Here is a 19,317-nt window from a genome sequence, read left to right as displayed (position 1 = left end):
CTTACTTTACTGGTTATGTTGTAAATATTTAGAATGGCCGGTTTAGCTCGCTTGGCTAGACAGCTGGTCTGTGATGCAGAGCAAGACCAGTAGCATGGGTTCAATTCTCATTCCAGCTGAGGTTATTCATAAAGGCCCACCATCCCAACCTTTTCCCTTGCATGAGGTGTGTTGATTCTCAGGTTAAATCACCCCAGTCAACTCTCCCCCTCAAAGGGGAAAGCTGCCTCTGGTCATCTGGAACTATGGTTTTACCTTTACTCAGAAGAGCAGAAAGAACCTATGAAGAGAACAGTCAAATTTAACATTCCAGCTGTGGCTCATCCCTTAGCCAAACTGGAAGATATAACTGATCGGTGAAAATAACAGATCAACAGAAGGAGAAGAAAAAAGCCCCAAAAATCATAGTCTAGAGGAGGAACACAAACCTATTAAAAATCTCTCAGCAGCAAGCAGAATATGCTTAATTTCCTTTTGGTTAAATTCAATTTCTAAAGGCAAAGTGAAAATAGCAATACGTTTTTAAAAAATTACAATAGATATTGTACTTCAAGGATTTTGCTGGGGTTTTGAAGAAACACTTACATCTAACTTTAGATCTGAAGAGTCCAAAACCAAACTGAAAATTCCAGCAGCTAACATAGGCATGTTGTTCATATATTTGGGGTGTGGGGTTGGGAGGAAAAGAATATTGCCGACTGAGGAATTTTTAGACTGCATTTAACATTCGGTTGAAGCAGGCACAATGGGCTGAATTGTGAAGTAAAAATAAACAGCACTCACTCACTGTCATTTACATGGAAATGGGACCACTTCTGGCAGTCACATATATAAAAGTCAAATGCTGAAATCAGAAAACTGCTGTCTGAGAAATCCTGCATCTCCAAAGGCTGTGTGATCACAGTATCTCGACATGCAACTCTCCATCAGAATACATTAAACTATTTCAAGTTGCTGTATCTTCCTGATTGATACAGACTAAGTCCATCAGGAAAAGTTAAATCTTGTCCATTACCATGCTTCCGAGGCAGTTCCTTGGAATCAAGAATAATTTGCTTCCACTCCAGTTTGATGGATTCGGAGTTGGCTGATGCGTAATCTGTAGACTCTGCCACATGCAGAGCAGGAAGTGCCTGAAGGTTAGGATAGATGGATTGATTTGAGGTTTGTGCACTTCCTCAGCATCCCAACGTCACCTCTGCATGTTCCTGGTGAATTCCCTCAATGTGTTTGGTGTCTTCAGAATTGAGCTGTTAAATGGCTTTTTCCGCTTTGCTTCAGACAGTGCTGCTTCAAATCCAAGCTGGTTGGGGTATTGAGGAATGGAGTTGAGGATGTTTGATTTGAAGGAGGTCTTCAAAATGTTAACTTCATCAAGAACAAACTGCTTACTTCTCCTTCATGAGCTCCCTTGAACGCTTGATTAGCAGTGCTGAATAAACTATGCATGTCATTGGTGACTGTAAGTTGTTGAATCGCTTATGCTCTTTCATGATCATCATTCGACTTTTTTAATTCCCGGTTTTTATTGAATTAAAATTTCACCATCTGCCATGGTAAAATTCGAAGCCAGGACCCCAGAGCATTACTCTGGGTCTCTGGTTTACTAGGCCAGTGACAATATCACTGTTCCATCGCCTCCCCTTTATGCCATGGTGTCAAGAAGCACGCTGATGCTATTTACAAGTGTATCCCAACTTGTAACACCGGTTCGTAGAGGTGAATATTTTTTATTTTGTTTTGGTGTGAGGAGACAATTAAAACCCCAGTGAGAATAAATATCTCAGTCATCGGGTAACAATTATTAAAGACTATTAATAAAGTAAAGAAAAGACAAATACACGCAAAAGGGTTAACTCTACTCTCACACAATTACTAAACACACAGTTTAACTAGAAATGTATCCTTTGTGATAAAATATGGACGTGATCTAAAGGCTTCTAATTGTCATTTGTGGTGGCTTTGCTGGGAGTTTCCTGCCTGCTCGGACGACAAGTTCCCCAATGCAATCCAACGACACACAGTCTCTACTTTGGGCCCTGGGGAGTTTCTCACTGGATTAGCCCACCCTATGGGTGGGATTTACCGACCACCTCGCCGCATGTTTTTCAGTGGCGGAGGAGGCACGCCAGTGGAATTACCGGTCCCACCATTGTCAACGGGGTCCCGATCTCTAAGTGAGCTTGAGGGTCACCCACATCTCCCACCCATGGGCAATGTCACCCTCCGCACACCCACCCAAGTGAGGACATCAAGCTATGGGGTCTCGGAGGGCTCCCTCCAGGTCCCCCACACAACCTCACAGGTTCCCCCTTCTTGGACCCCAGCCATCATCTCCTAATCTCCTCGCGGCTCCTTCTTACCTGCTCTGCACCCCGCACCCTCCGTGCCCCCCCTCCACCCTCCTTTCAGGGCCCCCCTCAGGCCCTGACCCTTGGTAGTGCCACCCTGGCATCCGAGCACCCTTGCACTGCCACCCTGGCAGTGTTCCTGATGGTTTGGCAATGCCACCTGGGCACCTTAGCACTGCCATGGTGCCCAAGTTTTGGGGGAGGACTAGGGACCAAACTGCCCTATACCTGACCACCCAGGGGCATCTGATGGCCTAGGAGATCCATGGGTGCCCTTCTGCCTGGTCCATGTTTGAGTAGACTAATACTGAACAGCGCCCAACTGGGGACTCGCTGTGGAGGCCACTAGATACCGGGAGGCTGGTAGATCCTGTGAAAGTAGATTTAAGGCCTACTTATGACAGCGCAGTTTGGTCACGCCCATTGTGGGTGGGTTACTGATCTTGACTTGGGTAGATCCTGCATGGCATACCAATCAAAGGGTTTAGCAAGTCTTCAAATTCTTATAAAATTCATACTGAAAACCATCGGGCCCCATGGCCTTGACAGGTTGAAGCTCCATCAGGGCAAGAGCCATCCCCTTAGAAATGGGGACATTCAGGATCGACCAGTGGTCATCAGAAATGTTTGGGAGTTTAAGGGAGGAGAAGAGACACTCCCATGTGTGTCAATGCATCCCCTGACTGGTTTATTTTATATAAGTCATCATAAAAGCCTTCAGTTGCCTTATTCATATCCTCTTTCTCAATTCTCCTATCACTCTTGAGGTGTAGCACAGAGTGGATAGCCCTAGAATCTGCCTTCTTCCAGGTAAGAAAAGCAAGGTGTCTACTCAGTTTGTTTCCAAACTCGTGTAGCTTTTGTTTGGCAAACTTTATACTTCTCTCAGCACATAGTCAACAAGGAGTCCAGAGTTGTTTGAATTGCATTAATTTTCTTTCAGCTATGAATGGTTGGTATTCCTGCTGAACTTCCTCTCTGTTTCAGCCAATTTTACTTCCAACCGGCACTGTTGCTCGATCAATTTACACCTTTTGTTGGCCGTATGCAAAATCACTAAACCCCTAGCCTAAGCCGTGCTGGTTTCCCACAGGATTGAGGGGCCTACATCAGAAAGATAATTGATCGAAGGGATCAAATTCATCCTAAAAGTATGAAATAAAGTTATAATCCCTGGGCAAAGATGCATCAGGGGCGAAATTCTCCGCACCCGCGGAAAGTCGGCAAACCGTCGTAAAAATCGGGACCGTTTTACGACGGTCGCGAAGGCTTCATTTCCCGACGGATTCACTTCCTGGAAATGGGCTAGTAGCGCGGCCGCGTCAATTACGTGCGTGATGACGACGGAACGCGACGACGACACGAACCCGCCCATGTGACGCCGCCCGACGCCGTAAAAAGGCGCGGGCGACCACAGAATCTGTCGGGCAGGATGTCGGAGCCGAGGAGAGCTGCTCCTCGCTTTGTAGATGCAGACGTCGAGGCGCTGCTCGATGCCGTGGAGCAGAGGAGGGGCATCATCCGCCCGCGGAGAGGGCATCGCCAACCTGCCAGCACGGTACGCCAGGCCTGGCGTGACGTGGCTGCTGCCGTCAGTGCTGTGGGGCAGACCCCTTGCTCAGCAGAGCAATGTCGAAAGAAGCTACACGACCTCACCAGGTCTGCCAGGGTAAGTGCCATGAGGGTGCCCCCTAGTCACAACCATCCCTCCCCCTTCACTGCCCGGGGGGGGGGGGGGGGGGGGGGGGGGGGGGGGAGGGATTGGGGCAGAGTTATTTGAGGGTGGTTCACAAAGTTGTCACAGACCCAGCGCTCTGGCCCCGAGGAGAGATGCAATCGTCTGATGACAACTTGCCCCCCCCAAACTGTGCCAGTATCTGAACGGACTGCTGATACCTACCGTTTTGTAATGATCTACCTATGTTCCCTCCCCCAACAGGCCAAGGCCGGTCATAACCACCGTGAGCAGCACAAGACTGGAGGGGGTTCGCCCAACATGCACCCCCTCAGCACCTTTGAACAGAGGGCACTGGACCTTGTTGGGGGGTCTGCCACCCGCGATATCGCGCAATGCGAGGTTGGCGGAACTGCAGCAAGTGAGACAACCCTCCCTGACAAACACCCCCCCCTCCCCCATCCTCTGTCCCTTCACAAACCCTGCCCACTGGGACACATCCCCCATCCTCTGTCCCTTCACACACCCTGCCCACTGGGACACCTCCCCCATCCTCTGTCCCTTCACACACCCTGCCCACTGGGACACCTCCCCCATCCTCTGTCCCTTCACACACCCTGCCCACTGGGACCGTCCAGCGGCCTGCCGAGCAAATCGAAATAACCCGTCTCATTCTCTTCCCTAGGACGTGATGCCCAACGACCAGGTCCGTCTGGCTGCAGACGGAGACAGGAATCTGCCGCCACCTCACCCGGGGCCTCACAACAGAGGGTGCCCGATCAGCGGGCAGCCCTATCCGCCCCAACCCAATCTGCGGACCAGGACGCACAGAGGGTTCGAAGTCCACCACCACCACCAGAAATGGCCAGGGACAACCCTCCTGTAGCTGAGCAGCCCCACACCATGGACGAGGCCCTAAGCATTGAGAGCGTCGGGCTTGCGGCACTGCTTTCTCCCACCACATCCATCATCCCAGAGATACACACCCCGGCGGGCCTATTTAGTGATGAGTCTCCTGGGGCACAGTCTGGTTGGCACATCACAGATGAGCAGGTACAGCAGGTGGAGGTCGGAGCAACAGAGGGCCCGGACTCGCGGAGGCCAGACCAGGCCCAGGATGCAGCTGGCTCCCAGACGTTTTCTGAGTTCCTGGAGTTTATCAACCCACCTGCACGGCCGATTCCTCAGGAAACCCAGGGAAACAATGACGGGATGAGGGCTTCCTTCCAGACTCTGCAGACGCTGTTAGAGGAGTCGAACCGCGTCCAAGAGCAGGGAGTGGTGCCGCTCATGGCAGAGACCCAGTCCGACACCGCACGGGTGGCATCCGCGGTAGAGGCAATGGGTCAGGTTATGCAAGATGTTGGGGTTAATGTGCACGCGTCATCCTCGGCCCTGGACAGGGTTGCCCTCTCACAGGCAGCAATGTGCCAGAGCCAAAACGACATTGCCGGCGCCCTGCGGGCCATGGCCGAGTCTCAGCAGGTCATTGGCCAGTCGCAGCACGCCATGGCACAGTCCCAGCAGTCGATAGCACAGTCCCAGCAGTCGCTGGCACAGTCCCAGCAGTCGCTGGCACAGTCCCAGCTGTCAGTCGCGGAGACCATCAACCGCCTGACACATGTGCTGGATGGCGTCGTGCACACACAGGTTGAGATCGCACAGTCCCTGGCGGGAATGTCTAACTCCCTGGACTCCGTCTCTGCAAACCTTCGGATCCTGGTGGATACCGTTGCAGGCCTCCAGGACTGGCAGTGCCAGGTGTCGGTGGTGCGACGGGAAACCTCCCCGCTCGCACCTCTGTCCCAAAGTGAGGCCCGGGGGCCACCGGGCTCCCCGAGGGAGGAGGAGGTTTCGGGGCCCGTCCCATTAACTCCATCACGGGACGTCCCGGAATTCTCGGCCTCCCCCCGTCCCATCCCTGGTGCATCGGGTGGGCAGCAGGCAGAGCAGGGTGGCACAATGTCACCCGAGACGCCCGCAGAGCAGCCTGGCCCATCAAGGCCGGGTCGCCCCAGGAAACGCATAGCCAAGGAGAAACGAGTCGAGGGGGGCGATTCGCAGCAATCCTCCTCCACTCCTGCTGTATCATCTGGGGATTCACTTAGACGTAGTGGTAGGGCCCGTAAGGCAACTAAGATAGACACTGAGTAAGTTGGCACGGGTGAAGGGCACAGTTTAGTTGTAGGGGCTAGGGCACCTGTAAATAATTGTTAATATTAAACGCACTGTTCCACCTTACTTGTAATACCGTGTGATTGTTCCACAGCCACAGGAATCGTGATGGTGACCGAGTGTCGCTGGGGGTGACGGGTGGTGAAACCTCGGTGCCGGGTGTGCAGTCCCTGCCCCTACCCCCCTCCCACAGCTAGCCCACGCGGGCACGTGATGGAGTGTCAGTGACGAACTCAGCGGCCACCAAGGTGGATGGTTCAGCTATTGCCATGGGTCAGACTCTCTCTAACGATTCTGAGCTCACAGCTCTTCGCAGAGCGGGCTGTCATCATTCCACATTAATGTGGAATGGCATCTCCACATCATGGCTATCATTCCACATGGCACTGATCACACCCGCTGACACAGCCATCAATATTGTGCCATACCGTCTGGACCCAGTGATAAGCGTCATGTCGAAGTGGAGCAGTGTACACTGAGGGGGGGGGGGGGGTTGTGGTGGTGGCAGTTGTGTGGTGACCCTCTGCATGACTAGCGATGCAGGTGGTGGTTTGGTGTTCATCGGGGACGTCACATGCGATGCGTGAACCGTGCTGCCACCAGGGCGTTGCGTGCCCGCCGTCCTTGCCGGGTCCGTCGTGCCGCCTCCTGGACATCACCAGCACCTGGGTCGTGTCTGCGTTCTGCGCCCGCCACTCCGCCAGCCTCCTCCTCCTCCTCCTCCTCCTCCTCTGTGCTGGCACCACTGCCACTAGCTTCTCCCTCCGCCTCCTGCAGCAGGTCATCTCCCCTCTGCATCGCGATGTTGTGCAGCGCACAGCAGACCACTACAATGCGAGCGACCCTGTCGGCCTGGTACTGCAGGGCCCCTCCGGAGCGGTCCAGGCACCTGAATCTCATCTTCAGGAGGCCAAGGCAGCGTTCCACCACACCCCTGGTTGCTGCATGGGCATCGTTGTATCGTGTTTCCGCATTGGTCTGAGGCCTCCGTATAGGCGTCATCAGCCAAGACCTCAGCGGATAACCCCTGTCACCTAGCAACCAGCCCCTCAGCCGGGGGGGACGTCCCTCAAACATCGCAGGGATGAACGACTGCGCTAGTATGTAGGAGTCATGCACACTCCCTGGGAACCTTGCACAGACGTTCATGAACCTCACGTGGGGGTCGCATACCACCTGGACATTAATGGAGTATGTCCCCCTCCTGTTTGTGAACACTTCCTTGTCCACAGCAGGCGGGCGCATGGGGACGTGAACACAGTCGATTGACCCCTGAACCCTCGGTATCCCGGCCACACTGGCAAATCCACGGGCTCGTGAGTCTTGACTTGCTTGGTCCTCGGGAAAGGTGATGTAGCGATCGCCGATGGCATAGAGGGCGTCGGTCACATCCCGGATACACCTGTGGACCGATGACTGGGAGATCCCGGAGACGTCACCGCTCGGAGACTGGAAGGAGCCGGTAGCATAGAAGTTCAGAGCGACCGTCACCTTGATGGCTACCGGGATCGCGTGTCCTCCCCCCGTTCCACGTGGGGCGAGGTGCGACAGGAGTTCGCAGATATGTATCACCGTCTGCCTACTCAGCCGGAGTCTTCTCCTGCAGGTGATGTCCGGCATTGTTAGGAAAGAGACCCGGACACGGTACACCCTCGGCTTTGGTCGTCGCCTCTGACGCCGTGGCTGCACCCTCACTCTCTCCTCTTCCTCTTCCTCCTCCTCCTCCTCCTCCTCCTCCTCCCCCCCCCATGCTGCTCGATGACTGGCAACTCCTCGGCCCTTCCCTCTGCTGCTGCAGCTGGCCCTGCAGCCACTGCGGGTTGTGGGTGTGGATGCTGCTGCATCTCCAAATCCAGTAGAGCGGCCCCAACCACTGTGCAGAACATAGCCGTTCTGTTCCCATGCATCGTGCTAACCTACAGAAGGGTGGTAGGAGGCAGAGAAATGGGACATGTTAGACGGACGTTAGTCGACACCTCGGCAGCCGCCAGCCATGGGATACCAGTGTGTCCCGGTGGCCTGGTCGCGCTGCTGACACGCGGTCAGCCTAACCCCTGGTCACTTTCTGCATCCAACGGCCAGTAAACTATGGCCTCCCCACGGGTGCGTCAGTGGCCTGTGGCCGGAAGCCACAGGGGAACCAGCGGCCGTGTCCTCGTCACCTGCACACCATGGCATGCTGGCAGACATTTTGTTACGGGGTTGGACGGCTCACTCTCTACCTAACCCCCTCCCCTCCGTCGCCCCCCACTGCCTCCTCCGTCTCCCCCACTGCCCCCTCCGTCTCCCCCACTGCATCCTCCGTCTCCCCCCACTGCCCCCTCCGTCTCCCCCACTGCCCCTCCTGCCCCCTCCGTCTCCCCCACTGCCCCCTCCGTCTCCCCCACTGCCCCCTCCGTCTCCCCCACTGCCTCCCCCGTCTCCCCCACTGCCTCCCCCGTCTCCCCCCCACTGCCCCCGTTCTGGACCCCCTCCCGTTCCCAGGGATGCCTTCCCCGTTGTGGCCAGACTCGAGCGGTGCGCTGAACGGTGCGCTGAGCGGTGTGCAGAGTGGTGCCCTGACCTCCTCCAAGCAGTCGTCAGCCAGGCCGACTGGTTGACGAATTTAAAAAGCAGGTGTGTTTCATGACGTCCAAACAGGGCGCCATGACGTCGGGACTTCGGCCCATCCGGGCCGGTGAATAGCGGGGGGGCTCTCAGTGGCGATTCTGGTCGTGCCAGGGGCGGGAAGGAGGCGTTTGTCGGGAAACGCGACTCCGAAAATTTGCGGGGTTCGGAGAATAGCGGGAGGGCGTCGGAACAGCGTCGCTGTAAAAATTTCCGACGCCCGCTATTCTCCGAACCGTCGTGAGTCCGGAGAATCGCGCCCCAGATCTCTCAGATCCAGACCGGGAGTGGGTCCCCTTGAATTAAAATTCCAGGAAGACAGGCAAGTGATCAGAAACCATGCTACTACTTATATTGTGGGAAGTCACTGAGTGTAGGGTTGATTTTGGCATGGACAAAATAGTCAATTCTAGTATGACATTGGTGGGGAGCAGAGAAGAAAGTGAACTCTTTATTTTTAGGATTCAGTGTTCTCCACACATCTAAATACCTCATCTCCTCACAAGCTGATGCTAAAGCCTTAGTCTGTTAGGTGGGGGGTTCCTAGTTACGGGGAGTTTGTCCATCAAAGGATTAAGATGAAAGTTGAAGTCCCCATCTATAAATAATGAATTGGTTGATGCTATTTCAGCAAAGTCCATGAAGATTTTAGTCACAAAATTGGGAGAATAATTTGAATGACCATAAAGATTCACCACTGAGACATTTCCCCCATACAATAGACCCTTGACAATCACGTACCTGCCCCCCCCCCTTATCTGTCAGACAGTCATCCAGTCCAAAAGCCACTATTTGATTGACCAGCACTGCAATACCTCGGCTACTGGTCGAGAGTGAGGCAAAAAGAATCGACCCCACCCAATCCCTCTTTAATTTTAGGGGCTCTTTTACCCACCAAGCTAAATTCTTATCTCCTCTTAGGCAGATACTCTCTGACCCCCCGACTCTCTGACCCCCAACCTAGCTCTCCAGACATCCCCCTTCTCACCAATACCTCCAGTCCCTGACAGATCTATCCAGTCCATCACCCCTAAGTCCACCATGAGCCACCATTTCGCCCCTGCTTTGGCCTGAATTCAACAGTCAGCCCATCAATCTGGTTGGCTGCCCAGAAATGTCAGAATTGGATAAATTCAGACTTGAGCTGGAGTTGAAAGTTCTGGCAAACTTGAATGAGGAATTTACAGTCAATGTTTTGGAAATTAGGAGTCAGTTGAGCTCAACAAGGAAAGAAAATAACGGGGGATGGGGTTTATTTTGAGAAGGGATGAGATTAACAAATATTTTCACATGCAGTCATTGTACTGGGGAAAAAGAAGAATTTCTGAAGAATTACAAACACTAAGGGTTTTACTGCTTTATCTGATACCCTATGATTTAGCAAATTGAGTCTCATAACAAACCCAACCCAGCCACCGCCTCATCAGTCAACTCTTGTTCATCAATGGAATGGAATGAATGATGGAAGGGAATGACGACAGTGCTCTCAAGCAGCACTTACACAGAAATAAACTGCTCATGAATGCTCAGCTTGTGTCCCATTAGGGCCACTCAGCTCCTCACCTCATTATAATCTTGGTCTAAACATGGACAAAAGAGATATGGTTAAAGTGGGTGCCTTGTCATTAAGGTAGCATTTGACTGAATGTGCCATCAAAGAGCCATAGAAAAACTGGAGCCAATGGGAATCAGAGGGGAAACTCCCTATTGGTTGGAGTTATACTTGGCACAAAGGAAGCTGGTTGTGGTTATTGAACGTCAATCATCTCAGTCCCAGGTAATCGCTGCAGGATTTCCTCACGGTAGTGCCTGTAGTGTAAAGGGCCTGGCACAAGTAGGGTTAATGTGGGATGGAGTAAAGTCCCACCCACCACATCTGGTGCACCAGCTACCAGTGCTTCCCAGAATCAAACGAGAAGGCAGATAAATGGATCTATACAGTAAAAGCTCTCCTAAAATATAATGAAGATTTCCCCCATCACTGTTCACATACCGGTCTACCACATTAGAATGCAGCCAGCCCTAATCCAAAGTGAAATGACATGAAAATTGCTTATTGTCACGAGTAGGCTTCAATGAAGTTACTGTGAAAAGCCCCTAGTCGCCACATTCCGGCACCTGTTCGGGGAGGCTGGTACGGGAATTGAACCATGCTGCTGCCCTGCCTCGGTCTGCTTTAGAAGCCAGCTATTTAGCCCAGTGTGCTAAACCAGCCCCTGTGTGTGAAACCAGCACCTGGTGGCCAGGAAACTCCACAAATTTGGACGTTTGAAATTCTCCCTCTCTGTCCCCGAACTGGTGGAATGTGGCAATTAGGGGCTTTCCACAGTAACTTCATTGCAGTGTCAAGCCTACTTGTGACAATAAAGATTATTATTATTATAAACAACTTCCAATCCAATTAAACTCAAACCAGAGTTGGCAATCAAGAAATTATCAGGACACCCAGGGAAGCAAGTAGTCTGACAGACAGAAGTATGCTTACACCCATGACAAAAGGTACAGACCAGATACTTGCCACAATTACTGAAAAGTGACAAAGTCCAGATTAAAGACCTCGAGAGAGCAGGTGCCATCATTAGAATGAACGAGGAGCAACCTTGCTCCGACCTCGTTGTTATTGCAGAGGGCACATTCAAGAGAAACAGGGAGAGTTTCCTGCTCACCTTCTTGACCACCCATTTCCATTGTGCAATGCAGAGATATCGAGGAAAGTACTCAGATGCCAGAGCAACCTCAAAAACATACAGGAAGGACCAGCAACAGCAGAACCTAACGTTCATCTGACAGTGGCGCAAACGAGATATGGTACGGTTATAATGACTCCAGAGCAACTAATACTTTGAATTCAAGGACTTAAACGGGGGGGGAGATGGAGTAGTGATAGTATGGTAATGGCAATGTAAATGTATGATAGTAATAGCAATGTAAGACATGAAGTAAACAAGTATAACACTAAATACATTGGATGAAGACTTGTGAGGAGCTGAGGTTCAAGGGTCTGGCACATATTGGGTGAATGTGGAACTGAGTTTACAACTGTCCGCACATTGATGTAGAAGGACACATGGCCCATACTGAGGGGTCAGTGTGGTGATGGACAGGTCGTTCTAAGAGTCAAGAAGGCTTACATAACCTTCTAAAGACTATGAAGACTTCATTAAACTTATTGAGATATAAACAACATCCCTCAATAGTGCCCTAAACCCAACTATCTTCAGCTGCTTCATCATTGACTTTCCCGCCAACATAAGGGCAGAAGTGGGGATGTTGCACAATGCTCAGGACCATTCTGCCTCCTCAAGCACTGAAAAAGTCCATGTCCAAATGCAGCAAGACCCGGTCAACATTTAGGCTTTGGTGGATAAATGGCAAGTAACATTTGTGCCACATAAGGGGCCTCACGGTAGCATGGTGGTTAGCATCAATGCTTCACAGCTCCAGGGTCCCAGGTTCGATTCCCGGCTGGGTTACTGTCTGTGCGGAGTCTGCACATCCTCCCCGTGTGTGCGTGGGTTTCCTCCGGGTGCTCCGGTTTCCTCCCACAGTCCAAAGATGTGCGGGTTAGGTGGATTGGCCATGCTAAATTGCCCGTAGTGTAAGGTTAATGGGGGGATTGTTGGGTTACAGGTATACGGGTTATGTGGGTTTAAGTAGGGTGATCATTGCTCGGCACAACATCGAGGGCCGAAGGGCCTGTTCTGTGCTGTACTGTTCTATGTTCTATGTTCTATAAGTGCCAGGCAATGGGCAACTCCAAGAAGATGGGATCTAACCATCTCCCATTGACATTCAATGTCGTTATCAGCACAGAATCCCTGACCATCAACATCCTGGGTGATACCATTGAGCAGGAACTGAACTGGACTAGCGACATAAATACTATGGCTCAAAGGTAGGTCAAAGATTGGGGACTCTGGGAGAGTACCTCACCTCCTGACTCCCTAAAGTCTGTCCACCATCTGCAAGGCACAAGTAAGGGGTTTGGTAGAATACTATTCACGTGCCTCAATGAATGCAGATCCAACAACACTCAAGAACATCTTGGAAAATGCAGTCTACATGACTGACACCTCCAATCAACCTTGATCCATCACCTTCAATATTCATTCCCTCTACCACCAATGCACAGTGGCAGTAGTGTGTACTAGAGACAAGATGCACTGCAGTAACTCACCAAGGCTTCTTTGATGGCACCATCCAAACTCTTAACCTCCAACATCGAGAGAAACAAGGGCAGGACACCAAACTCTGCACCAAAACTCTGCATGCAAGTTCCCTTCCAATACATGCACCATTCTGACTTGGAAATGTATTACCATTTCTTTGCTGTCGCTGGGCCAAAATCCATGAACTCCCTTCCTAACAGCATTGTGGGTGCACTTACACCGCAAGGGCTACAGCAGATCAAGATGTCTGCTCACCATCCCATCTCAATGGCTGCTAGGGATGAAAAATAAATGCTGACCTAGTCAATGATGCCCACATCCCGTGGCTGTACAAATGGAAAAAAAGGAGTTACATGAACACAATGGACAGCTTCTTTGAAACGTTAAGCTCACAGCTATTGTACCAGTAGAATAATAGTTTATTGGTATCATTACTGGACTAGTAATCCAACAAATTTAGACTAATTCTCCAGCGACAGGTCCAAATTCCACCACAGCAGCTGAGGTGATTCAAATTCAATTTCATAAACAAATCTGGAATTATAAAGTTAGTCTGAGTAATAGTGGTCATGGAACTACTGATTGGTGTTCAACTCATTTAGTTCACCAATATCCTTTAGGAAAGCTATCATCAATACCTGATCTGGCTTGCATGTGAATCTATGCACACAGAAATGTGCTTGATTTCTAACCTGCCATCTGAACTGTCCCAGCAAGCTATCATCAAACCACCGTGGAAAAGAATAATACAGCCAGGACCACCCAGTATTGGCTAAGGCACTGAACATAACAAAGGCTAGTTGATCCTATAAAACTTTGCTCACCAACGTCTGGCAACTTGGGAGAGCTAACCAACAGACTAGCAACAACCTGACAAGAGTCATACTCACTGAATCACACTTTACAATTAATGTCCCATACTCTGTGGTGATATGCATCACTGTAAATACAGAATGGGTTAATGTAAGTACACGTAGACTAGCTAGACACTAGAAGGAGCACCAGAGACATGATACACAGACATTCAACCAATAGGTCAGTAAGATAGGACACGACCTATGGGCATTCACGATACACACAGAGGTGACACTACCACAGGAGGGCATTACACCAACCCATATAAAAGGACACAGCACACATGATCTTCCTCTTTCCAGTAGAGACTCTCAGTGAGTACACAGGGTTGATTTGAAACAAGTCATACCCACCACGTTGATTGTAGCAGACTGGTTCATCAGTCTGAGTAGCTATAGAAGGATTAACAGTAGAGTCAAATCCAAGTAGGAGAATTGTTAATAGTTTAATAAACGTGTTGAAGCTATCTCCACGTCTGAACCTTCCTTTGTCAGAGTGCACATCAAGGAAGCAGCTTATGCCAAGTCAAGAGCACAACATGACATGGTACCAGTGAGTAACTGTTTCAATTCATATAGTTACAACTCAGCAAACAGTGACAACCAGCAACAACACCCAGGCAAGAGGATCGAGATTCTGGTTACACAGCGGCTCAGGTGCCACGGCAATCTCAGTGAAAACTGGTGTGCATTCAGGCAAAGGTTTGAGATATTCCTGATAGCAGCCGACCTACAAGACATGGCCGGTGCTGAAAAGACAGAGCTTCAGCTCACCATCGTGGGTGCAAGAGCAGAAGAAATCTTCAAAACATTCAAGTTCTCCAAAGGGCAAAACAGGAGCGACTTCCAGGCAGTCCTGGACAAATTCGAACAATACTGCGAGGAAAACAAACCAACTGAAAACGGTAAGAGGGGCGCCAGTACTCACCACGAGGCCGAGGTCCCGGAGCAGAGAATGACAATTTTGATTGGCGGCCATCTTGGTAAAGGTGCTGTACATGCGCAGTTGAGAAAAAGGCCCCAAGTAAAGGAACAGCGATCTGAGCATGCACAATCACTTCCTACGACCTACGTCACACGGGCCATGACATCAGAGGCCACAGGCCACATCCACTTAAACGGGAAATGTCCCAAAACACAAAAAAAAAATTTAAAGCCATAAAGCCTGATTCTTTCACCTGGAACAACAACACAATGTCTGAAATTTTACCAGCTGACGGTAACTGAAAGTAACTTCTGCTGAACCCTGCAACAAGCAATTAGCACCGTCCAAAGAGATGATACAGTCCTTGAAGATTATGACTCAGACCTTGAATTCTTCTTTGGACATCGCGAGCCCAATGCCAGCTCCGACACAAAAAGTGATGATATGGTCCTAGAAGACAACGACTCAGACGAACATTTCACCTTGGCTGGTGGCTACCCCACCTCCGAACCACAACTAGACGTGTTGTACATTGACGACCCTGACGACGAGTTCTTCGGATTGGGGAATCTTTAGTCCAGCATATATGACATCCCGACTCGTGAGTGCAGGATTATGCTGCGGCCTGACGTCAAGCGACAGAGAGCGGTACAAGCCCACAGAGAGCGGCCTGCTGCCACACAGAGAGTGGTGCACGCACCACAAAGGGTCCCAGCCTCCACACAGAAAGCGATGCAAGACTCCACACCGCAGTCCTTGCATGAACAAGAAGTGACTCACACAAGCCTCCAGTGAGCTCGTGGACAGCCTCCACGATAGAAGCAACGCAGGACTCCAAAGTGCAGTCCTTGCATGAACAAGACCATGAGGGTCTAGCAACCTCCTCTTGAGCAACCAGCAGCAGACGATGCAAGTCTGCCACGCTCAAGTGAACAACAGAAAGACTATGACAGTCTGCCATGCTCAAGTGCACAGCAAGAAGACTATGACAGTCTACCACGCTCCAGTGAACAACAAAGTGACTATGACAGTCCACTCAGATTGTTTGAGCCACCAGAAGAAGACTCTGACAGTCTACCCAGCTCAACTGAACAACAAGAAGCTACTGAGGCTCTATCCACTATGTTAGACAAGTGACGATGGCATCCCACTTCCCAGGCAAGATGTGCAATGTGACAGACCTCAGCTAGTGTGTACAGAGGCACTCGATGATCACAGTGAGACTACTGGTGACTCCGGTGACACCACGTTACTTCAAACCTCATTCGCTCGAGCCTCTCCACAAGCAAATGCATTCCTGAATGTTTTGACTCCAGACGTGGAGCATCAAGAAATCTCAGCTGACTCCAGTGAGCCTGCAATGACTCCAGACAGGGAGAATCGACAAACCAAAGCTGATTCAAGTAAGCCGGACATGACTCCAGATGGGGAGCGCCGCAAACTCAGTGACGGCACGCTCATAAAAACAGTAGATGCCACAAAGCACGCTGACACAAGTAACTGTGTGAAGGACTCATATTATCCACAGAGTGTGGTCCTTGAGGGCAGCAAACACAACAACAGAACCATCCAAAACGACAACACAACCTATGAGAACCACATCAACGATAATAACGAGAGACATACCAATGGAAACTACGTCGACAGCAAGCACGACAAAGACTACACCAACGGAGCTACGACTGGTATGACATGGTACAACTCTGCCCATGAGGGGCACCGTTACTGCTCAGCTCAGTACAATGTCATACCATGGCAGGATGATACATCTTACCAATTCACGTTTGCTGCACTACCAACAAGCAACATGGCTTTCAGGACAGATGCCATCAAACGTCGCTACCGCAAGCATCAGAAGAAAAAAAGACTCCAAATCAGACAACAAAGTGATGTGACCACTTCTTGGTTCCTTACGCACAGGGACACTGCCGGCGTTTACAAAGCAATGCCACCATCAACATCACCACCTCACCAACCAAACAAGAAAGACACTTGACCATAATAATTGATGAATTTTGGACTCATGCATATGATTTGGATGTATTGTTTAATGATCACTGTTATCGTAACTTGTACATACCATCACTTATCTACCTTTTTCGTTCAATTTTCTTTAACGCCGTACAGAAAATATGTAACACGAGAAAAGGGGGATGTGGTGATATGCATCACTGTAAATACAGAAGAGGTTAATGTAAGTACACGTAGACTAGCTAGACACTAGAGGGAGCACCAGAGACATGACACACAGACATTCAACCAATAGGTCAGTAAGATAGGACACGACCTATGGGCATTCACGATACACACAGAGGTGACATTACCACAGGAGGGCATTAATAAGAATGCTGACCTACTGAAATTGGCTTTATCAACATAAGCTAGGGCTGGACTTTGATGGCTTCATGGTCAGAATAATTTAATATAGGGCAGCACAGTGGCGCAGTGGTAGCACTGCAGTCTCATGGCGCCGAGGTCCCAGGTTCGATCCCGGCTCTGGATCACTGTCCTTGTGGAGTTTCCACATTCTCCCCGTGTTTGCGTGGGTCTCGCCCCCACAACCCAAAGATGTGCAAGGTAGGTGGATTGAACAAACTCAATTGGCCCTTAATTGGAAAAAATGAATTGGGTATTCTAAGTTGGTTATGAAATAACTGTGGATCAAGTTGCAAGAAATCAAAGAGTCTTGATAGTCCTGATGCTCAATAAGTTCATACAAGATCGCTTCTTGACCTTTTGGCTCAGATCAAGTGCAGTATCTGCTCTGCCTTTTGGCTCAGACCTGGTATGTCTCTCTTGTCGGGACCATGAATTGGATTCAATTTGAATTTGAATTGGTTTTTGGAGCAGGCAAGGAACTGGATTAGGGATTCGCCCCTGTCCACACTCTGAGCCCTGGCTTTGTAACTCAGAAAAAGTAATAAAATAAAAAATAAGTTCATACAAGGCAGGAATCAGCAATGCCAATAAAATTTTGAACTACATAGCCATAACAGTATAGGTTGGAGGAGGAAGTCATGGTCAAACTAAAGAATGTTCAGGTCAGACCACATTTTTAATATTGCACTCAGACATTGAAAAGCTACAGGCAATGCAGAAGAGCCAGGAAGTTGATTCTTATTATTTATTCTTGAATTCTTCGAAAAGTATGGAGAAATGAGGCTTTACAAGGATATAATGATTTCAGTTAATTGCCAAGATTACATGATTATTCTATATGAGTTTCTTCCGTGTATTGATCACTCTGAAGATCAACTTTCAGGATCAAGTCCTATATTTGCATTTTATTCTTTTGGAATCATTGAATTGCTACAATTCGACCCTCATGTCTATGCCAGCAAGAGCAAATCAGTTTGACTCCTTTCCCTCATCTTTTCCCCATAACTGCAAACCTTTCACATTGCTCGCATCTTTCATCTTCCACATGCCTGACCATTCCACCGCCCTGTCTACATCCCCTTGAAAAGGTATCATTATCGTCCTCACAGCTTATAATAATGCAACGCTTTGTGTCATAAGACCAGATGTAGGAGAAGAAATAAGCCTTTCAGCCCATCGGGTCTAGTCCGACATTCAATAAGATCATGACAGATCTGATATGATTTATTTAGATTTCTTTTTATAAATTTAGAGCACCCAATTATTTTTTTCCCGATTAAGGGGCAATTTAGTGTGGCCAATCCACCTAACCTGCACATCTTTTGGGTTGTGAGGGTGAAACCCACGCAGACACGGGGAGAATGTGCAAACTCCACACTGGCAGTGACCCGGGGATGGGTAGATCTGATATGATAATCCTCAATTCCACTTTCCCGCCTTATCCCCATAACCATCTATCTCAGCCTTGAACATACTTAATGACCCAACCTCGATAGCTCTCTGCAGTAAAGAATTCCAAAGATTCATGACCCTCTGAGAGAATAAATTCCTCCTCATGTCCGTCTTAAATGGTCGATCCCTTACTCTGAGATTATGTCCTCTTGATCCTGGACTCTCCAACAAGAGGAAACAACTCTCAGCATCTACCTGACAAGCCCCCTGAGAATCTTATATGTCTCAATAAGATTCTTCTAAATTCGGCGTCAGCATGGTGCACAAGTGGTTAGCACGTTGCCTCACAACGCTGAGGTCCCAGGTTCGATCCCGGCTCTGGGTCACTGTCCGTGTGGAGTTTGCACATTCTCCCTGTGTTTGCGTGGGTTTCGCTCCCAAAACCCAAAAGATGTGCAGGATAGGTGGATTGGCAACACTACATTGCCACATAATTGGAAAAAATTAATTGGGTACTCTAAATTTATTTTTAAAAATGATTCTTCTAAATTCCACTGACTACAGGCCCAACCTACTTAACCCCTCCTCATTAGAAAATCCCTCCATACCTGGGATCAACCTAATGAACCTTTTCTGGACTGTCTCCAATGTAAGTGTATCGCTCCTTAGATAAGGGGACCGAAACTGTTCACAGTATTCCAGGTGTGGTCTAACTCATGTCTTGTATAGTTTTAGCAGGACTTCCCTATTTTTATGCTCCATTCCTTTTGAAGTAGAAGCCAAAATGCCA

At 49.6% G+C, this 19,317-nt stretch overlaps 1 non-coding gene across 1 annotated transcript; it reads left to right on the top strand.

Annotated features, from left to right (window-relative positions):
- Window positions 1-17,476: 17,476 nt before the first annotated feature.
- Window positions 17,477-17,676, top strand: LOC119976882. The gene has a single exon (XR_005463043.1). It is a non-coding gene; the product is annotated as a U2 spliceosomal RNA (small nuclear RNA).
- Window positions 17,677-19,317: the final 1,641 nt, after the last annotated feature.

The sequence above is a fragment of the Scyliorhinus canicula genome, chromosome 13, assembly GCF_902713615.1.
Source record: "Scyliorhinus canicula chromosome 13, sScyCan1.1, whole genome shotgun sequence".
In the NCBI taxonomy this organism is placed as follows: domain Eukaryota; kingdom Metazoa; phylum Chordata; class Chondrichthyes; order Carcharhiniformes; family Scyliorhinidae; genus Scyliorhinus; species Scyliorhinus canicula.
Note: the sequence above shows the minus strand (reverse complement) of the source record. Positions and strands in the feature narration are given on the sequence as shown.